An 18,594-nucleotide genomic window follows, 5' to 3' on the forward strand; every position below is an offset into this window, starting at 1 on the left:
GGCTTCCGGAGTCTCGTCTGCGGGATCGAATTTAAATTTGAAATTCAGCCGCGCGCGCGAATAAAGTCTCGTGTGCGTCGTCTTCTTCGTCGTATTCCAAGCCCGAGATATCCGCCGTCGCGTTGCTTATTCAACTCAGGCTGTCTCAGACAGGGAGAGAGTAATCAAGTTGTAGTTAAGGTGCAAGGAAGACGACACTTTCTCTCTCCCCAGCCCTGCGTACACGCGGCGGTTATTTTTAGACGCTGCAACAACTCGCGAGGCTTTATATTCCGCGCGCAGGGGTTATTGTTTTGCGCTTGCGGACTACACCTAAATTGCTTTCGCCCCGCGTCTGACTTCTTTTTGAGCGTCGTATCGCAGAGTTTAATTTTACGTCTCTTGGGAATCCTGGAAAATAGTATTAAAAGAAAAGAAGTGGAGTAGCGAGCGGTGGTATAAAATTTAAGTGCGTTTACACGTTCGCCGCTGCTGTCGAGGCGAAAAGTTATAAAAAGATTGAATTTCCACGGCGCGCTATGTAACAAGGCTAATGACATTAAAACGGCAGTAAAACCGTATTATCACCTGTTAACAATGGGAATTTCATTAAAACTCGATATACTACACTGCGGACCCTTGACTGTACCCTCGTCGCCTGTCTCGGGCAAGCGAGACGACGACGACGAAAAGGTTTCGCGGTTTCCGGGCCTCGAACTTTGGACAAGGAGTGAATTAAAAAGTTATTTCTCTCACTCCGTGCCGCGTATCTTTTTTCTCTTTGTCGAGGAGATGATGATGATTTTCACTTTTGTTATAAGGGCGAAAGTTAATGATTAAGTAAAAATATTCAAACAATCCTAAGCAACCTCTACCCAACAATTGCGAACGACAACACAAAACCACGGTGACATTCACCACGCCGGCAACACAAATCATCGCCTATGCACTCAATGCGTCCTCTAAATCGACTCTTCATATATCAACACACACACACACACACACGCATCGCACAGAGCCATAAACCAGCCGCACCTCTCCCTCGAAATTCTCCGCATTATCCGACGTGCACATAATGCCCGAAATCGCTATTCAATTAGGCGTCCCACGCTAACGGCTGCGCGTATAGCAGCCGAAAACGGGCTAATATGCGTATAAGCGCTGCACACATGTGTGCAGAGAGAGAGAGAGAGAGAGAGAGAGAGAGAGAGAGAGAGAGAGAGAGAGAGAGAGAAGCGTCTGCATTCCGTGACACGCGCGCTATACTGAAATAACCGCGAGAGTGAGGTTGTTGCCACCGGCCATAAAGCTCCAACTAGCTGATGCCGCTGCTGCTGAGAGTGGGAGACGAAGATTTTCCGTTTGTAGCGAAAAGCTCCGAGTTCGTGAGGGAATGGCTTTATGCGGTAGTTATGCAGTGGATGATGTTATGAAGTGGTGGTGCATTTTCACGCTCGGTGGATAGGAGAATTTCTGCTGGAATTTTTATGGGAGATTGTTGTGCGGTTCTTTGCGACGGAAAATCAGGATTTTCAAAAATCATCTTTTTTTTAATTAAAAAGGCGATTCATGTCTCAAAAATCGCTCCCATCTCCGCAGCCGATTCATCAAACGAACCTCTAGAGAGCTCTCTTTCGTCAAAGCCCTTCTCTCAAAATATGATACGCGACAATGGAAATTCATCAGCGTTGAACTAACAGCCGTCCCTACAGTGCCAAGAGAGAGGGAGAAGGACGTAACACAAAGGCCTCGCACAGAGGACACAGAGGCACGCGCGTGAGCGCAACAAGAGGATCTTTAATGGGAAAAGAGCCTCGAGTATAGAGAGCATTCCAAGCACTTTCGTAACGCTCGGAATACTGAAAAGTAGATTATTCCAGGATTCCGGGCCCGGGATGACGGAGGCTAAATTTAGGTGGAAGACCGGCTGCAGCCGAGGCATCCGATGTATTAAGAAAGTCGGGAGAAAGAGACGCGCGAATGCCGGAGAGGCTGCGGTGCGAAACCGTTGAAAGACGCGCTTGATTCGCGGGTGATCGGAGATGGTCTTTTGGGGTTAAATTGGTGGATTTTTATAGGATTTTTTTTAAATCATCTCGTTTTTAAAACAGCTGATAATGATTCGTAAAAGTATAAAAATCTCTTATAACCATACAAAAATACAATAAGTGAAACCTTCCAAAATCAACCCTCGATCATCACCCTTATTACCCATCGTAAAACCTCGACGTCCAATCCAATAGTCGCCCACATCTCCGCAATCCCAGCTTCTTGGCTCGATCCACCCGAAAAACGCGCAACCAAAATAAAACCTCCCAACTAGCTACACACACACCAAGCAACCCTTTCATTCCAATTAGAAGAGCTCGTCGAGCCAAACCGGAAGCATCTCCTCTCTTATATCTATGCTTACGCGCAAGCATATTAAACCAGCGGACACTTGGCTTGCAAACTCGAGCCGATCCGCCCAACAGCGCTGCAATGCAGAACTGCAATTACACCCGCTCTCAGCCCTCTGACGCATTATATCCCCTGTGAGCGTAGAAAACGGGCTAGGCGATATCACTCTATACACACACTCACACACACACACTCAAGCACACTCGCGAGGCTGCAGGAATTAAGTACCGTCAGTATAGCGGGAGCATCGATCGCGAATTCCTCCGTGTCTAAACCGGCCGGTATACGTATATGTGTACTATATATACACCGCAGTGCGATCGATATTGCATTTCTCGTCGTCGTCCCTTCTGGCTCCAAATTGCTTCGCCGCTATCTATCCCGGCCGCTCGGTATAGTTTTCCTTTTGCTGTGGGCGACTATTTTTTCCCTCTCTCTTTCTCCTCTCTCTCTCTCTCTCTCTCTCTCTCTCTATATATATATATATATATATATATATATATATACGCGTTTTATCGGGGCATAAAAATGCGCGTTCCTGGGAAGAGGCAGAGCAGAGAGAGAGAGAGAGAGAGAGAGAGAGAGAGAGAGAGAGAGAGAGAGAGAGAGAGAGAGAGAGAGAGAGAGAGAGAGAGAGAGAGAGAGAGAGGAGACACACGAGGGCGGGAGTGTATTGTCGAGGAGGAACGGGAGCTTAAACGGGGTAGGAGGAGATGGCTTATCGGTTGCTCGTCGTTGTTTTGCTTGGCGAGACTATACTGCGCTGTTATTGAAACGGGGGAGATGCCTTTTTTGCTGCAACCTCTAATGAGCTGTGGCGCGACTTATTAAATTTCTCCGTTTTCTGTCATCAGGAGTAATTATCCCGCAGCGACGAGTTATACATAGTATACATTTAAAAATCGATTAGTTTTGCGAATAAATCAGTAACCGTAATAAAACACAAGTGCCCCTATCAATCGCTCAGTCGTAAACATTCGATCGCGCCTCTCGGCATCGAAACAAATCGACGCGCAAAATACCTACGAATTATACGACTCACCGCTGTGCGCGTAAAATCAATGAATCAAAAACTACATATCCCCCACCCCCGCTTCAGGCATATATCTCCGCAACGAGCCATTTCGCGAGCCGCCGCATAACGACTTAAAAATCCAAATTACCAGCAATTGGTTGCATCGCACGCTTTTCCGGCGATATTACACGAGCTCACGCGCGCCGGTTCAATTTGTTGAATAAAATTTATACGAAGCCAGAAGCCGCCGCTGGAGAGAGTCAGGAGCCAGTGTAACGAGTGGCAATATAACCCGCCTGGAATTATCGTACTATTCATTGTGTTCTCTCTTTGTGTGCAGCAGAGGGAAACGAGCTACAGCCGGTGTACTCGGGAGAGATTGCTGATTTAAGCGCGGGAAAATTATTTTAAGCAATTATGCCCATGAGACGCCTGATGGGAAAGGAGTGCTTTTTCGGAGAGAGAGAGAGAGAGAGAGAGAGAGAGAGAGAGAGAGAGAGAGAGAGAAAGAGAGAGAGAGAGAGAGAGAGAGAGAGAGAGAGAGAAAGAGAGAGAGAGAGAGAGAGAGAGAGAGAGAGAGAGAGCAAGGGATGTAGGTACAAGCGGGAAAGGGTAATTGAGAATTTTTCGGGAGAAAATTCGGGCGGGATAGAATTTGCTTTGAGTCTGGTTAAACACTGACTCGTCAGTTTCGAACTAATTTGCTGGACGAGAGTGCAGAGAAAGGACTTTTGGGGAGGCTAGGATCGCGGAGCTTTTTGCTGGAATTTTTTTCACAGAATTACTCGATCAAAAGCGTACCGACTGTAAAAAATGTTTTTCAGAGTCTGTTGAACGAAGTTTTAATTTAATTAGCAGTTTATTCCTTGTTTACACGTGTGCAATTCTGTATAGGGAATATTTTTTAATCGAGCGATCATTGCAAGCACTTTCGAGAAATTTTATTAACGCTAGGAAAGTAGAGCGAATTCTCCTTAGAAAAACGCTGCAAAGCGACGATTGAATTTTACGAGTTGGATCAATCGAAATAAGCTTTATGTGCATGTTGAACTAAGAGCGAAGCTATTACAGGCCCCAAGAGTGTATTCGCTCGAGGAACGAGCTTGAGTTCAAGGGGTCGATCATCGCAATAAAAAAGAGGAAGGGGAAAAGGCGAGAAGCTATATAGTCGTTTAGAAAAAAAGCTCGGCGAAGTTAATGTACAGGAAAAGAAAAATCTCGAAGCCCCCGCAGTAGTTTTTGATACGAAAGTACGATGTAAGAGTCTCTCTATATATACCCCGCCAATATCGGGCGTTATTTTTCACAATGGAGTACACTTCGTGCTCGAAATTGACGGAGATAAAGTATGAAATATAAATTTTTCAATTAATTTTGAAAATATAGAGCAGAGCCATTACAATTAGCCCCGATGAAAGAGCCACGGACACGATCCAATAAAAAACTAATACAGAACGACGTCGACCGAAATGAAATCGAATAAAGGAGAAGGGAAAAGTAAAAAGAGAGCACGTATAAGCGAAGACGATCATGAGAGTTAAGCTACAGAGGAGAGTCAGAAGGAAAACAGAAGGCGAGTTCGACATCCATCGTAGAGAAAGAGAGCAAACAAAGGATCCATTAGATCAACGAAACGAAATTACGAGAGCGCACTACTGTGTGCGCTTAATTGATAAAAATGCGGGTAGAGTAGCAGCTCGAGAGGAAATCGAAGGCGCTGCGCGCGGACCGAGGGAAGAGAAATATGTGCCCTGGAGAGAGTTATTACGTCTGCAGTGTTAATATAAAGTTGAGGGATTTGTTGGATTATTTTTTTAAATTGAAAGATTCCACTCGCGATAAATGTTTTATAAATTTCGATTGCAGTTATTATAGAGATAAAGAGATGTTACCAGATGGTCGCCGAATCCGCTTAAAAACTTTCCGTTTGTGGAAATCACTCACCTGAAACAAAAAACAAAAGAAACACGGTTTTACTTTTCATTCATTTTAACACTTGCTTGCAATAATTTACTATTCTATGCAACATCTCGTATTCGACCATTTTTTCAAATACACAAAAAATATTTGCATACGTGTGCTAACGCCTAACACGTTTTTCAAATCCGCACACCCTCTGAAATTCAAAACGTATCGTTCGCATCAGTCTCCCTTCAAACGTCGCTTGCAAAAAAAAAGCCGACAACAAATGCTTCGCACGAATTTCCGAAAAAGCGCGCGCGTCACATACAAAATTTCCAAACCCGGCGCACGAGGAAAATCTAATATCCTGCCTCGTTCGCCGCGAAATCGAATTTCGCGTGTGAAAATTCGTCACGTCCGAACAGCGGCGCGAGAGAAATGTAAAAAAAATTCACGTCGTGATTTCCCGGGCACAAAGCCTAGCGTTGTGACCGCCAAGTCGCTCGAGTTATTGATTTTCAAAAGAGAGCCTCGCGCGCTTTCTGATGCAAGGATGAACGCGTGTGGCTTCTTCTTCTCCTTTTTTTTTTTGTTTCCTCGGTGTGGTGATGCTCTTGAAAATGCAAACACGGTCGGGATATTAGGGGCTGTGAGAGCCCCTGGATGATAGTTTTTTTTTACACACAAGGGGCTGCGAGTATGTGTGCTTTGCTTTTTTGATGTATGTTGTATAATGGGGTAACTGGAGGAGCCGCCTGTGTAATTTAATTTTTAGGGGGTGAGCTTTATCCCTCTTTCATAATGCGTGTTTGCGGGCGGAGGTTGGGAGTTTTTAATCGATTTTCCATTTGTATTTAAATTTGTCGCTGATCCATATTATACACACGGCTGAGTTACTCGCGCGTGCTTATTGTTTTATCGGAAACGACTTGTTCAAACATTTGCTCGGCGAATCGTGTATTTTTTATTCGGATTTACGAACGGCACGTGCCTCTTGATGAAGTGCGCGCAAATATTAATGAGATAAAATAAAACAGCGTCCGTTAATAAAATCGCGGTATATTTTACTTCCTGATTTCAAGCGTGGACGAGCATAAATTTTCACCAGTTTTTGGACGTAAAACTCTTTTTACCGCGTCGAATATAACTTTTCTTTTTTTACTACACAATGTATAAAACTTATCGCCGAGATAATTTAACACCTAGCCGCGCGATGTAGCTCAGCGAAAAATAAAGTTTCCTCGCAATTATATGCCCCGTCTTTATTGCCGCAGCGATATAAACTACTGCAATTCGTATCTTCTTGGTGTGCCTTAACAGCTCCAGACCCATAAAAGTTCCATTAAAATCGAGTTAAAATTATTCGAAGAATAATCTCTCGAGTACATTCCCCCCCCCCCCCCCTTGAAAGAGCTGCACGGTCGGGAAGATGGGGGTGTGAGAAAGAGCGTCGCTGCCGAGATAAGGAAGCCACGGCGACCGTTAAATAAAAATAGGCGCGAGTTGCTCCGCTGCTCCTGCTGCTATTATTATTATTCGCCCCGTTCTTTTTTTCGCGATTTTATCGCGAACGCGCGACCGGCCTGATCGTCTCGCTAATGAGTCGTAGCTTTTAACGTATTATTTACGCTATTTGGTTATCTACCAGAGGGATAAGAGTGAATTATTTCGAGACACTCACGAATAATTTTCGTTACAATGGTATACATTTATACCTCTGCTTTAAGTGGAACCAAGATTTTCATGAATTATTCTGTTCATTTTCGTGTAAGATGTAAGATTTATTTCCTCCGAAAGTCTTTACTGTATGAGGAATTACGCTTATGATTGTTTTCATAAATTATTGCTGTGATATTTCATTTTAAAGAACAAACATTCAAAATTTAGTCGTACGACCGATTTCAAACAAAACTTCAAACTTTGTCACACCAGCCATCAACGACCTGTCATCTTCAAAAAGAAAAAACCTGTACCGATTCCAGCCCGTCCCCCAAAGAAAAGTAGAAAAACAAATCCGTCAAACAGAAAACTCGGACAGTTTCCACCCAAAAAAAAAGAGAGAAAAAGAAAATCGCCCATTCGGCAAAGCTCTGCGCAGCATCTGTGCGACACGCGCGCGGTACAAAGCAACGGTGTCAAGTTTGACGCCTAACGAGCCGTCGCTGCAGCAGCGTATACCTACTCGCTCGGGCCATTAGCAGCGGAGCAGAGAGCGTCGCATCGGCGGCAACAACGAGCCTGGCAAAAGTGCTGCACCGGCGCTATACTATAGTAGTGTCTTTTTTTCTTTCGCACCAGCCAAATGGAAAGAAAGCACGCGGAAAAAGGGAAACGAGGACGAGCTGCATTATGAAGCTTGCTGGAGAGAGAAAAGCGTCGACGTTTTCTTGTTGAGCTAGCTGCTCTTGGTGATTCTAATTGAACCGTTTATCACGCGCTACAGTGTAGTGTCGTGGGTTTTTTCTAGTTTCTCTTCCGACTTCGCATTTTTTAACGTTGAGAAGTGGTTGGCTGGTAGAAAGAAGATTGATAATACTTTTTTTTAGAAGATACACGCGAGTCCTGCGAGTTTGAGTGGGAACAGATTCTCTGTATGAGCTCATAGACTTGCGCATAGTAACGACGCCAAAAGCAGGCAATTTCATCATAACTTTAGTCAGTAGCGCTAACTCAGCGACGTAGTTGAATCAGCGTTTAAAATTATAATCTTATCCACTGAAAATTCTACTGCGTAATTATGCGGGTATATTCTTGGGTTTTGATATAATATTTTGTTCGTTGCGTAATATTATAATGGTGTGAGATTCGAAAAACTTTGAATAAATTTGTCTTTTAAATACGATTTTGTAATGTATAGTTCCACACCGTGCGGTAATTAAATGAATAAACGAAGAGCTCGGCCGTTGGAAATCAGAGTAACGGAATGTCAATGTCAATGCCAGAGGTATAATTAAAGCGCTGTGTTTCAATACAAAGTTATAATAAGTTTTCTAATGCATAATCATCGCATTACCACTATACTACGGCCTCTGTTTTAGGAACTTTGAAATGTTAGGTATGACGCAGAAGCTGGTAATGTATTACCATATCATCAGTATCGAAATCGGTGGGATGCTAGCGAGTATTTGTTTTAATTATCTATAGCTACACCTGAATTTTTCTTCGTATAATATTTCAAAATTCGTTATCATCTTCCAAACTTAATTTCTGGAAGACACAGCGTACAAAATATTGCGCAATAACTTACTCTCACTTTTCAGGCACTCATGTCTGCTGCAGTTAACTTATTCACGCGGACGAGAGAGTTTGGCCGTAAATCAACAAGTTTTATTGTTTAGTACACAAAAAAATATACACAAGTTCGCGTAACAGCTTCAAGCCGGTTGGGACATGAATCTTGATTTTGACCTCGATGTGAATTCCCGGTGTTTGGCGTTTAAGTGGGACCAACTACTCATCGGATAATGGGGACAAGGTTAGCCCAGACGAGTTCCCTCTCTCTCTCTCTCTCTCTCTCGCTCTCTCTCTCTCTCTCTCTCTCTCTCTCTCTCTCTCTCTCTCTCGGGCAATTATATACAAAATATTCAATGACCAGGCGCATTGTGGTAAAAAGTTATTGAGGAAAAAGGAGAAAAGAGCTCGCTGTGTACTTCAAGACAATTTATAGCCTTGAGCGAACAAGGGAAACAGAGTTGAAGTTGTTTTTACGTTATTATTATGCGGCGATGCTTCAAAATTCTCTTCTCCTGCGGGGCTATTAAGTTTTTGAAGTTTTTTTCATAAGCTGGATGAACACGCGGATGTTGTACGAAAAGAACTGTTTTTGACATACTTTATGGCTTTGAATCTTATAAACGTAGTTAAAGTATATGGAATATCGAGTATATTATTTATTCATCCACATAAAGTCGTTCTTTACTCTCCCTTGACAGACTCCACTTGACGAGAATTAATTCCAACCCTGGCCCTTCTATCTTCTGACGTTTCATCGATAAGTGACTGTGACATTTCACAGTGTAGTATACTGGAATCAGAGTCAACGTATTTTTCCCCTTTACATAGAAACCTCCTATTTTTAGAATACTGATATCATCGTCTCCATAACAGCCTTCCATCTTATCGGTAAAATCGAGACAAGACTTATTCCGTACATTATACTAGAAGCTTCTGCCAATATCTCGAACTCATCTTCAATCCACACAATCGCTCTTCTCACTCGCCAATTTTAAAAGCAGCAACAAAATCAATAAACCCAAAACCAAACAAACCCAAGCAAAACAGGCCAATCCTGGCACTTTCCTTCTCTCTCGCGTATATTTTCCCCACACGTGTTAACGATTGACAGGCTGGCGCGCGCCAACATGTGCGCCCGCGTCTACTCGAAAACTGCAGCCAGAGACGACGACGCGAGACGCTCTGGAAACAAGGCACACTTTCTCCCTTCGAAAATCAAGAGAAGCCACCGCTTCTTTCCGTAAATAAAGTTCTATTTCCGTGAGCTTCTCCACGTACGTACACATCTCACACCTTATCCGCGGGTGTATACGCGTGCGTACAACGTATAAGTAGAACGAATCATTAGGAGTGACGCGGAGAGCGTAATCGCGTTAGATTTTTTACACTTCTTTCGCGGCGCAGCCAGAGAGATGAGTGATACAGCGGTTTTTCTTTCGTCGCCGCGTATATTCGTGCTTGTACGCGCCGGCGATAATTTTACCGGGAGATTCTTGCTTTTCATCGAGGGGACGTTTTTATGGAGAATTTTTTTTCTTCCTGCTCGTCGTCGTCGAGTAAAAAATTCCGTGCGTCGGAAATACACGCATTATACAAGAAGCTTGGTTCCGACGTTTTGATGTCGATGTGTATAAAAATAAAGTCACGGAAACGCCGCTGCAGTCATGCATTCGCGGAAAATTTTTCATACATCGCATACCTCTTAGTGAGAGCTTCATTTTTAAAGGCTTTCGAGAGAGATAAGCGCGATGACGTGCTCTGTGTTTGCCATCGAGATAAAAGCACGTGAAAAAATAAACCAAGCAAACATATTGAAAGCCGTGGGTGTATACGCGGGATTTACGCTGACTGTGTAGGAAATTATAATTCGAATACCTGCCCCAAAACGAGCTCCTTGACAAAGAGGACAAAGACGGTCACTTTGCCAAAACCTTTTGCCGAGAGTTAATTAAGCTGTTCGAAGGTAGTGCCCTCGAGAAACTGCGAGAAGCCTGTTCAACTTTGTTTTAATTTGAAACTAAAGGGTCATTGCCGAGAAGTCTTCAATTTTCACGAACATCGGAAAACTCACCGACGAATCAGATCGAAGCTTTAATAAACACGATAAGCATCGAAAAGTTTCGCACATACAGGCAGAAATAGCCGCGCTCTCGCGCTCAGGGAAAAATCCATAAATTTCCGGGATAGAAAGAGAGAGAGAGAGAGAGAGAGAGAGAGAGAGAGAGAGAGAGTGAGTGACGCTAGTCACTTAGAGGAAAAAAGTCAAACTATTAATCTTCTTTACACAGGCAAAGTCGAGCCCAGCCTTGACTAGCGCGAATCAACAATAGGATGGAAGGCGGAAAAGAGCCCAGAGTGCCCCTGATAAGGGACTCGCTCGCTCTCTCCACTCCTTTTATCGCGCGTCATTGGATTATCGTTGCTCCGCTGCTATACGTTGCGTGTGTATGCGGGAAAAGCGGATTTTGTATTTACCCGCTCGATTTATCGGACGAGAAGCGAACGAAACGATTTTCGTTCACTGGTGACTGTACGCGTTTATAAATAGAACAGAGTTATTTTTGGAAATCGTACTAGCGACGATCTTTGCGAAAAATATATAATTATCCACACACTTGACATTGCATGCGATTAATCGTCTTTCAGCACAAACTGAATCACAGCTCGTGAATCATGCGATTTCTTATACATTTTTCGATCCGTTTTAAGAGAGAGAGAGAGAGAGAGAGAGAGAGAGAGAGAGAGAGAGAGAGAGAGAGAGAGAGAGAGAGAGAGAGAGAACGAAACTAAAATTACAGCCGCGGTACGCTCGCATATGTGTGGATCGATACTGTTTAGTCACACGTTGTTGCACCTATGCGCGAAATTTGCGCGGAGGCGAAAAAAGGAAAACCCGTTTGAAAATCAAAGACCGGCGTAGCGCGAGTTTAGAGCGCATTCTCACGAGTCTTGAGATAAAAGCTCCGCGGTAGATCGTGGGAAAGCTTCTCCGAGACTGTTAAATCTGAAATGGTGCTATGCAGGTCATATCAATGAAACTCTTAATCTTCCACACAGCCGCATATTCGTTATATCTTTCAATTGCGTTCGCCAAAATCAATAATACACTCCTCTAAGGTCCCATACACACAAGGCTGACATATATAAAGAAGCCAAAAATATCCTTAACCCACATATTATTGCAAAAATATCCTTCCTCCGTCGACCAGAGCACACTATATATAATAACGTACATATATAATACAACCACAATCCATATAACCATATTCCGCAGTTCAAGTTCGCATTCCGGCAGCTCGCAAATGACGCATCGCCTCTCGCATTTGCATTACACCCACAACGCGCACGTACTCCCTCTCTCTCCTCAAGAAAAGAAGAAGAGTAACAGGGCACGTACACATACTCGTGACGCCAATGGTCCTCTCCTCCACCTCCTCCTCCTTGGCTCGGACCTAATTGACTCTCCGAGCGTTCGCCGGTATGGTAATGCCTTGCTTCCCCCCCCCCCACCGTCTTTCGACGTATTAGTATGAAGCGCGCTTTACGATAGCAACGCGCGCCGGGACTACCGATATTTCTCTTACGTATACGTACAACAACGGACGTCTTTTATAACTGTGCATGGAACACAGGAGAGAGAGAGAGAGAGAGAGAGAGAGAGAGAGAGAGAGAGAGAGAGAGAGAGAGAGAGAGAGAGAGAGGTTTAACGGCGATATGTAGGCTATGAAAAATCGACGAGGCTATGAAATTCAGCGCAGGGGAATATTGAATATGTGACTTTGTTGCAGTGGACACGGTGTGATGGGATATTTATGGCTGCCGCCGCTGCTACGCTTTTGGCTTTTATTAATTTTATTTTATGGCCCGGAGGTGACATGCTTGCGCGGGAAGAAGGAGTTTCGAGAGAGATGTCGTTTATACGCGTTTTTTCTTTTTATGGTATTTACGAGCGTTGAGGAAAGATGACGGCTGGATCATGCGGTCGCTTTTATTTTTTAATCGTATGCGATTCTTGTTCTCTGGTAGTCGCGGTGGGCTTTAAATATGAACGCGATGAAAAAAACTGTCAATGCTGCGCTAATTGAGTTACTCGACACCTTTTTTGAGGGGAAAAAATTGTTTGGCAGGACGTCAAAATTCAGCTTTTGGACGTTAAAGTTGAAAAATGGATCGAGCGATTGACCTGTGAAGTTTTGCTGACATCGAAGACATGTCCTATTCATAGATCGAAGTAGCTTGCAAAATCACTTACTTCGGTACGTATAGTTGAGATGAATGGCCTTAGTTTCTGGGTCGAAGCAAATGATAAATTGGACAACAAACATGTTGTTTTCGAAGATCAAAGCGCTTAGAATATCGTGTTGGTTTCTTCACTACTGCAACCAGCGAAACAATGCACGTCTATTTCGGATCCTAACAGAGGAGTAATACGAGACACAATGCGCAAGTCATGAAAACTGGGTGTGAATAGTAACGTCTTTCAAAAATTCTCTCGAGCGTGTATTGTTCAGCAAAACTAATAAAACACAATTAAACGGATCATCCCAACGAACGACAACACCCCCGGACTAATCAAAGAAATAAATCAATTAACTACCTAATCCAGTGTCATCAAACAAGTCCTATCTCCGAAAGCAATGATCCCACTAATTCTCGCAAATTAGGTGCTCGATCAGACGAGGCACTCCAAGCTCCGCACGTGCCAACTCGCATAAAACCGCAAGTCCGCAAAATAACACAACAACGCACTCGAGAGAAAGGCCAATATTCTCTTTTTCCCCCTTCTCCTCATATCCCATCATCGGCGCCTAATATATTATACGCGACCTTCAGGCAGGTTTTTTAACGGCTCACACACTTCACTTGCACTTGTGTCGGGCTCTGATCTCATCCGGGAATTCCTTTCGCGGTCAGGTCATCGCTTTACAATATACCCGACTACGCTTTTTTATTTATTTCATCCTCGAGGACTTTCTATTTTTAGCTCTGTGCGGCATTATATGGCAGATTCTTGTTTGTAAACTGGAATTTGCATTCAAGTTTTCATCAGATATGGTTTGATTCCTCGTGTTTTACTTTTTTTCCTGATGAGGTGTGTATGAATTTGTTCACGTGGAATTATTACGCAGGACGAAAGCTTCTATGTGCGTAGAAACTATATTATACAATTTATTAAAGAGCAAACTAGAGCAAAAGCTATATGATTGTGATTCACGTAAAGTCCCTATCGCCGTTGATGGAAACTCGAACGCGTATTCCATCTATATTTAGACATTCACATTTTTTCAAAATGTGATAAGCAGGCTATATTAGGAACAGTTTCATATAAAGCGTGAATACCGAGCTAATTGCCCAGACTCGAAAAAAAATTCTTCAACGACGCTATTAATTAAAAAGCCGGAGTATACGACACTCGTCGCGAAAAAAAAATCAATCCCACACATTTGACGACAAGCATCGCATGACGCACGTCTCGAAGAATTCCCGAATTTATCTCTTTCTCAAGCACACTTATAACACGCAGCGCGTTTAAAGTACACATACGTTTATAATCTCTTTCACGCTCTTAGCCGCCTTATCGTGCCTTATGTGCATTGTGCTAATGTCACTCTCTTCTTCTTTTCCCCGCATCTATATCTCTCTCTCTCTCTCTCTCTCTCTGCGCCTTTGATGCGATAAGGTTATTGATTTACACGAGCCGTCTACAAGCCGACGAAATGTAAATGAATATCGCACATCCTCAGTGTAGTTTCTCTCTTTTTCTTTCCCTTCGTCTTCGCTGCTCTGCAGCAATGTGTACGTTACGTTTGTGTATTATCGAAGTTCTGAGAAGCGAAGTGCAATGAAAGGCGCAATTTCAGCTGGTGTGTGTGTGTATGCGACTCGCATATACGCGAGTAATGCGTTTATGTGCTTCGTTAGAGCTATTGTGCTGTGTGCGAGACATCTAGTTTTCAGGTTGTTTTCACGGTCGAGTGAGAAATATGTATACTATACACTATGTCGTGTGTATACGTCAACGAGGCGAGTTATTATCTTTTTTTTTGGAGAGCGATTGTGAAAATTACGCCGCGTCGGGATTATATAATAAAATACGATTGTATCGATTGTTTGAGATTGCGGGCTTTTTATAGTCGGGGTTTTATAATCGATGATTCAAATCAAATCTGCGTATTATACGTTTCATTTTTATTTTGATGAGTACTGTTATATCGATGCAAAGATTTTTGAATGTGAAAAATAACTATGATAAAATCAAATTACGTAAAATATATTATTTAAACAACAACTCGACTTCTCAAAATTTTAACGTACGGTATATCAAACGAATAATCATTTCAAAATACTGCAGCAACGAAATTACACGCGAATCCAGCGTATGATTCACCGACCGATCAAACGCAAAATAAAACGGTCGACCCAAACTGGATCATAAAAAAATTAATATCCACAAACGTCACAATTCAATTTCAAGCATCGCGTTCCCTCTCGTTTCTTTTCCCTCTACTCCACAGCGCACTGTGGCCTGACACCTTAACTGCAGCTGAGTCATCAAACGTTTAAAACACTTAATCAATGACAGCTATATGCAGGTTGAATTAAAGTCGTTAAATCAACGACAGCTTTATACGCAGGAAGCATCATCACCGTCATCTCGCACATATAAGCTATATAAAAATTTTTAAAAAATTCACCTTTCCGGCAATGTCTAGGCAGTGGCGGCTTCTCCAAAATTACGCCTTTTCACCGACACCGGGGTCAGATAGAAAACAACCAAACCGATCTCCCAACACTGTCTCCTCACTTCACCGACATCTCCGAGTCCAAACAAAAATTTTCAGTTCGTTATTCTTCGGAAAAATTCAAAACCAATGTCCCACAAAATTTCACAAAAAAACGGATAACGAGCAAAAGTCGAAAAATCCTCTCGAATGTAATACGGATACTCGTGGAGCTACACCGGCTGAACGACAGTCGGAGAGTAGAGAGCCAGAGTCTGCGTCCGGTACGCGTGCTGTTCGCGCATCGACTGCTAACGAACTTGACGTAGTAGCTCCGCTCGACTCTCGAGCGGGGGTTTCAGCGCCGCCTATTCTCGGCGCGCGCGCCGCTTCTGTCTCTCCGTTCGAGCGCGCTCGATATATTCGGGAACACGTACGCGCGCGGCCGGCGTGAGTTTTTTTGAGAGATTTTTTTTTCTTCTCTCTACGGAATTTTGCTGATTAGCAGCGAGATGTATGCGCTTCATGGCTTAATGGATCGGGTGAGAGGTTGGATTGATTGGACACGGAAAAGGAAGTGATTATTTTTTGGAATTTTGAGCTATGGGAAAAGATTAAGTATTAAAAATTATTTATACTTTTAACTAATAATTACAATTTCATCGAAAATTGTCATGCTTTCACGTCAGTTTCAGTGCCGAATTGCGAGCGCGCGTCGATAAATGCAAATGGGAAGTCGACGCGTAATTTGTATTGCCATTTAGTGATTAATGTTCTGCTTGGATAACGATATTGAATAACTTTGTTACGAGAGAGCCGATTGTCCATTTATCCTCTAGGCAATTCCAACTTCGCTGTAGGTATTATTGCTCTCAAATTGTACTTCATTATATTCGCTGGCAGAGCTTCTATTCGACGATAAGCTACAAACAAGCCGTGGATATTAATTAAGCTATACACCGATGCAGACTAATAACAAAAGCTTATTATCAATCCGACCCGTATATTACCGAACTGGCGTTATTGAATCACCTTTCGTATACCAAAAAACCATTCAAAAAATTCAAAAGTCTCTTTCTTCCAATTCCCCCGCGAGGCCTACTCTCTTAATTCATCTTCGTCTGCTTTGCCTCTTCGTCTCCACGCTGCCACCCACGCGTGCGTCGACCGTCTCAATGAATCCCCGGCGCATACTAGACACACGCTCTCTACTCTTCAGGCGTATAGCGGCTTATGGACGTCTATCTTTCGCCAAGAAAAGCGGCTATATAGCACGAGAGGCCTCGTATTTCCCACAGGCGAGGCATGTGTTTTTTTTTCCAGACTCGGAAGCAGAGATGCGCCTGCAGGCTTGTGTGCACTGGTTCTTGGGTCATTTGAGGGCTTGACTTTTGAATGAATCGTTTTTTTTTCAGACAGAGCGTATGCAGAGTTGTGGTCGCATAAAATTTTATAAAAATACAATTCAAGGTATTATTTTTGGAATTTCATGCGCTGATAGAGGATGTACGTACGATAAATATTTAACAAGAGCAGTTTTAATTAAAATAATTTATCGTACTTCTCTGCAGCGTTGAATATATACCCGGCAAAAGCAAACATTCGTACCGTGTAATTTCACAAATTGAATTTTCTAGTGCGGATTAAACTTCCCTTATACACGAATTAATCATGAAAATCAAACATTCCTCTGATGCTCTATAGCTACTTAAATTATATTCGTAATTCAATTTTCCATGTAAAACACAGCATTATATATATTGGGCGATATTAATAACCGACGAAGTACAATGAAATTCGCAATGCAAAAATGAAAAGATGGTGCACCGAAACATTGGATAATGATGAAACTCGATAATTTATGATTCGAAACGCCAACAACATTTGCCAACAACAGCCCGCACTGCCGGCAACGTGAACGAATCAATAGTTCCCATTAACGTTAACATAAACTCCATGGAAAATCGAATCGCAAGCATCCAGTAAATGCATATACATTAACAAACGAACGAAACAAAGGTTAACGCACCTTATTACACAGACCGCACGCAATATATATTCAACCTGACGTACCCCTGCGCGTCAAAAGCTGCTCCATACACACACACACACACTTTAGCTCTCCTAATGAAAACACGCCACGCGCGCTTCCGCTAGCTCAAAGGGACACATAAACCTATTTTATGCCCGACCTCTATACACACACCTACACACCGTATATATACATACCTACATCCAAGCGATTTACAGGTTAGGCGGTGCCCCTGCATATAATATCCTCGCCTGCACGTGAGGCCGTTATCTCGGGCCGACACGGATAATTTAAATTTGCATAGCGCGCGCCCGGGTTATATCATGGGCTCGCTTTCGTCAATTTTCCCGGTGCATACCGTGTGCGGAGAGACCGCCGTACAGGCTGTCTTGTATATAAGCTCGCGGGGGCGTTTAGTCGGGCGCTTGTAATTTTCGAGGCGGCGATTTGCGAGAGGGATTTATGGGGTATAAGGCGAGAGCGCGGATTTATTGGGTTTGCGATGGTGTTATACGGGCTCGTGGGGCTAATTGGAATCCTGCGTTGTAATGATATGGGAATCTCGATTTGCTTTGTGTTGAACATTTCGAATATAAGATGTATAGTCTTGTTAACATATTAACGTTTTGTGCGGGGTGAATAATGGACTATGAAAAAGTTTCGAGAGCAGTTGATAAAAGCCATTAACAAAACAGCGACACGGCATCGTTTATCTAAATTAGCTTCTCCTCGCCGGAGATAGAGCGAAAAGAGAGAAAGAGGCATGAAACGAATTTTCCCAAAGAATCCCATTAATCCGTCGAGCCAATTTCACGTCCGAATCTCTCCCGGATCATATTATTTTGATGCCATTACTGCGAAGAGACCGAAAGGAGGAGGAAGAAGGAGATTGATTACGTCAAAAGGATTATAACGAAGATTCAATTAAAAAGTTCAAGCTTACGCCCTGGGCTAATTGAGTTAGAAAATTAAGCTTTGGAGTCTACGTATTTTGTATACCTGCGTATACAACTACGCGACCCGCAACCGGAAGACACAGCCGAGTTTCGATTTCTAACACTGACACATAGTACAGCGCTAAACTTTGGTAACACCTCCTTCGTTGCTAACCTTAATTCGATGAATAATTTAATCGTCGTAATTTAACGCATTAAGAATTGGCAAGACCCTTCAACTTCCTTCCACGACAATTATACGGCCTCTTTGGCTCCTTTTCACTCGCTTTCGACGTCGGAATCTCATTGTCAAAATCAAGGGAGGCGACTCCGGAAAAGTGCATTATATTCCAAGTTTTTCGATTAAAACTTGGA

At 43.1% G+C, this 18,594-nt stretch overlaps 1 protein-coding gene across 8 annotated transcripts in view; it reads right to left on the reverse strand.

Moving 5' to 3' along the window:
* The window catches only part of LOC100118982 (guanine nucleotide-releasing factor 2), an 84,730-nt gene that overhangs the window by 25,287 nt on the left and 40,849 nt on the right, over nucleotides 1-18,594 (reverse strand). The window contains exon 1 of one of the 8 annotated variants that reach the window (XM_016982747.3): nucleotides 15,226-15,568. The exons of the other annotated variants lie outside the window; for them this stretch is intronic. The gene's annotated coding sequence lies outside the window, so the exon portion shown is untranslated. Of the gene's footprint in view, nucleotides 1-15,225; nucleotides 15,569-18,594 lie in introns of those variants that run through there. 8 annotated transcript variants of the gene reach the window in all.

This window comes from Nasonia vitripennis, chromosome 2 (genome assembly GCF_009193385.2).
Source record: "Nasonia vitripennis strain AsymCx chromosome 2, Nvit_psr_1.1, whole genome shotgun sequence".
In the NCBI taxonomy this organism is placed as follows: domain Eukaryota; kingdom Metazoa; phylum Arthropoda; class Insecta; order Hymenoptera; family Pteromalidae; genus Nasonia; species Nasonia vitripennis.